Raw genomic sequence first — 5,000 nt, forward strand, 5'->3', positions numbered from 1 at the left:
ACACACACACACACACACACACACACACACACACACACACACACACACACACACACACACACACACACTCTCTCTCACTCTTTTACACACACACACACACACACACACACACACACACACACAAACACACACACACAAACACACACACACACACACACACAAACACACACACACACACACACACACACAAACACACACACAAACACACACACACACACACACACACACACACACACACACACACACACACACACACACACACACACACACACACACTGGTGTGGTGTGGTGTGGTGTGGAGGAGCTGTGAGAATGACGGGTGCTTGCAGTGTTTTGGGGGAGGGGTAGGCGAGGTAATCGGCTGTACACGGTCCGTTGTAGACAACAACCCTCTCTACAGCTCCCCAACCCCCCCTACCTACCTTGACCTAGGGTCACACCGCCCACCCACTTGGTACACACTATTGTTCAGTAGCGCCGGTGTCTACGTAAATACCCCATCAAATCTATTTTTTTTCTATTTCATTTTTGTCTGTGCTTGTTTGTTTGTTTAAGTTAAAGGCCCCATATATTTTTATTTGTGTTTTATATTTGTATTTCTTTTTATCACAACAGATTTCTCTCTGTGAAATTTGGGCTGCTCTCACCAGGGAGAGCGTGTCGCTACACTACAGCGCCACCCTGTTTTTGTTGGGGTTTTTTTTTCCCCTGCGTGCAGTTTGTTTATTTGTTTTTTCCTATCGAAGTGGATTTTTCTATAGAATTTTCCCAGGAACAACCTTTTTGTTGCCGTGGGTTCTTTTGCATGCGCTAAGTGCATGCTGTACACGGGACCTCGGTTTATCGTCTCATCCAAATGACTAACGTCCAGAGCACCACTCAAGGTCTAGTGGAGGGGGAGAAAATATCGGCGGCTGAGCCGTGATTGGAACCAGCGCGCTCAGATTCTCTCGCTTCCTAGGCGGACGCGTTACCTCTAGGCCATCACTCCACAGTCAACTGGGAAGTGAATTCATATCCACTGTGTCAAGGTCTCGGCAGAGGTGTATTCATATCCACCGTGTCAAGGTGTCGGCAGAGGTGTATTCATATCCACCGTGTCAAGGTGTCGGCAGAGGGGAATTCATATCCACCGTGTCAAGGTGTCGGCAGAGGGGAATTCATATCCGCTGTGTCAAGGCATCGGCAGAGGCAGGCGGGGCCCAGTTCTCTCTTTCCGCCGTTTTGGTAACTTCCTCAACCGGAGGCAGGTTCACATTGACACACGGCTGGAGTGAGGTAATCTGGGGTTAAAGTGTTTTTTTCTCAAGGACATGACAGCATTGCCCTAATGGGACCTCCAGTGAGAGAGAGAGAGAGAGAGAGAGAGAGAGAGAGAGAGAGAGAGAGTGTGTGTGTGTGTGTGTGTGTGTGCGTGAAAATGTGTGAAAGTGTGTGTGTGTGTGAGTGTGTGTGTGTGTGTGTGTGTGTGTGTGTGTGTGTGTGTGTGTGTGTGTGTGTGTGTGTGTGTGTGTGTGCGTGCGTGTGTGTGTGAATTTTTCTGGGAGAGATACCCAGCCAATACCTCCATGTTATCGCCATAGCTCAAACGCATACTTATCCGGTTTCAAATACCCGTATTAGACTGTATTTACGAAACGAATAAAAAAACAGATTGATGACTAGACACACAAACAAAACCAAATAAAGAAGTTTAACAGAATGTGTCTGTATTACCAAGTGTACCGGTGTCATAAATAATTTTGAGGGTGAAAAGTCTGGAGTATAACATAGTACCCAAAATGTATAACTATGAAATGGAAATCATATACAAACGTAAGTACACCACCACAACACACACACACACACACACACACACACACACACACACACACACACACACACACACACACACGGGCCTGGTGACCACAATACATAGACAACAAAACACCAAACAGGCTGTGTGGTATACTGACTGATGGCCACAATACATAGACAACAAAACACCAAACAGGCTGTGTGGTATACTGACTGATGGCCACAATACATAGACAACAAAACACCAAACAGGCTGTGTGGTATACTGACTGATGGCCACAATACATAGACAACAAAACACCAAACAGGCTGTGTGGTATACTGACTGATGACCACAATACATAGACAACAAAACACCAAACAGGCTGTGTGGTATACTGACTGATGGCCACAATACATAGACAACAAAACACCAAACAGGCTGTGTGGTATACTGACTGATGGCCACAATACATAGACAACAAAACACCAAACAAGCCCCGGGGTATACTGACTGATGACCACAATACATAGACAACAAAACACCAAACAGGCTGTGGTATACTGACTGATGACCACAATACATAGACAACAAAACACCAAACAGGCTGTGTGGTATACTGACTGATGACCACAATACATAGACAACAAAACAGCAAACAGGCTGTGGTATACTGACTGATGACCACAATATATAGACAACAAAACACCAAACAGGCTGTGGTATACTGACTGATGACCACAATACATAGACAACAAAACACCAAACAGGCTGTGTGGTATACTGACTGATGACCACAATACATAGACAACAAAACAGCAAACAGGCTGTGGTATACTGACTGATGACCACAATACATAGACAACAAAACACCAAACAAGCCCCGGGGTATACTCACTCAGCAGAGAGCGAAAGGCACGTAGCAGATTCATCCTCACCACCCTCACCCCTCCACCACCCCCACCTCCTTCCCTTCTCAACACACCAGCTGCCAACCACTCCACATCAGCGCTGCCCTTCACACTAACTGCCCACCACCACACCACACCACACCAGCTGCCCACCACACCACATCAGCTGCCCACAACACCACATCAGCTGCCCTCCACACCAACTGCCAACCACACCACACCAACTGCCCTCCAAACCAACTGCCCACCACATCAGTTCTCCTTCCTTCCCAACACACCAGCTGCCCACAACACCAACTGAGCTGCCCACCAAACCACATCAGCTGCCCTTCACACCAACTGCCCACGACACAACCTTAACTGCCCACCACACTAGCTGCCAACCACACCACACCAACTGCCAACCACTCCACATCAGCTGCCTTTCAAACTAACTGCCCACAACACAACCTTAACTGCCCACCACACCACACCAGCTGCCCTCCACACCAACTGCCCACCAGACCACACCAGCTGCCCTCCACACCAACTGCCCTCCACACCACACCAACTGCCCTCCACACCACACCAACTGCCCACCACACCAGCTGCCCTCCACACCACACCAACTGCCCACCACACCACACCAGCTGCCCTCCACACCACACCGACTGCCCACCACACCACACCAGCTGCCCTCCACACCACACCAACTGCCCACCACACCACACCAGCTGCCCTCCACACCACACCAACTGCCCACCACACCACACCAACTGCCCACCACACCACACCAGCTGCCCTCCACACCAACTGCCCTCCACACCACACCAACTGCCCACCACACCACACCAGCTGCCCTCCACACCACACCAACTGCCCACCACACCACACCAACTGCCCACCACACCACACCAGCTGCCCTCCACACCAGCTGCCCTCCACACCACACCAACTGCCCACCACACCACACCAGCTGCCCTCCACACCAACTGCCCTCCACACCACACCAACTGCCCACCACACCACACCAACTGCCCACCACACTACACCAGCTGCCCTCCACACCACACCAACTGCCCACCACACCACACCAGCTGCCCTCCACACCAACTGCCCTCCACACCACACCAGCTGCCCACCACACCACACCAGCTGCCCGCCACACCACACCAGCTGCCCGCCACACCAGCTGCCCTCCACACCACACCAGCTGCCCTCCACACCACACCAGCTGCCCTCCACACCAACTGCCCACCACACCACACCAGCTGCCCTCCACACCAACTGCCCACCACACCAGCTGCCCGCCACACCAGCTGCCCACCACACCACACCAACTGCCCACCACACCAGCTGCCCACACAGCCGTCACCCAGGTCAGTGTCAGACCACACTGTGCCCTTGTCCTGTAATGACCACTGGTCATGACCCTAGTAACCCCCCCCCCCCCCCACGGCCCCGCCCCTTACCCCCCCCCCTTTCCCCCCGCGCCCTCCCCCCCACACACACATAACAAACCTGTGGCTATCAATGGTAACCACATCAACTAAAAATAAGAGAGAGAGAGACAGACAGACAGAGACAAAGAGAGAGAGAGAGGGAGAGAGAGGGAGAGAGACAGAGAGAGAGAGAGAGAGAGACAGACAGACAGACAGACGGAGACAGAGACAGAGAGAGAGAGAAACAGAGAGACAGAGAGAGAGATAGAGACAGACAGACAGAGACAGAGACAGAGAGAGGGAGAGAGAGGGGGGGGGGAGAGACAGACAGAGAGACAGAGAGAGACAGACAGACAGACAGAGACAGACAGAGTGACAGTGACAGAGAGAGACACAGAGACAGAGAAGGCCAGAAACAGGGACATAGACAGACAGACAGACACAGACAGACACAGAGACACAGAGAAGCCGCCACAACAGACTCTCAGTGATGTAATCCCAGTCGATAACTCCGTTCAGCGGGTAACTAACTAAAGGCCGGTGAACTGCTTAACACTTTTTTTTTCCCCCCAACTGCCAACATCGATATGTCTGATGGAACTAGCCAGCCACATATTCTGCTCACAGCCGACCCCACACGCCCCCAATCTATCTATGGAAAGGGACGTCACCTCAGACGCCAGGAAATCAGTTCAGTTCAGTAGCTCAAGGAGGCGTCACTGCGTTCGGACAAAACCATATACGCTACACCACATCTGCCAAGCAGATGCCTGACCAGCAGCGTAACCCAACGCGCTTAGTCAGGCCTTGAGAAAAAAAAAAAGGTGAATAAATAATAGATACGCATACATAAATAAATAAATAATAATTATAATATAGAAAAAGGTAGTA

Source organism: Babylonia areolata, chromosome 14, assembly GCF_041734735.1.
Source record: "Babylonia areolata isolate BAREFJ2019XMU chromosome 14, ASM4173473v1, whole genome shotgun sequence".
Lineage (NCBI taxonomy): Eukaryota > Metazoa > Mollusca > Gastropoda > Neogastropoda > Buccinidae > Babylonia > Babylonia areolata.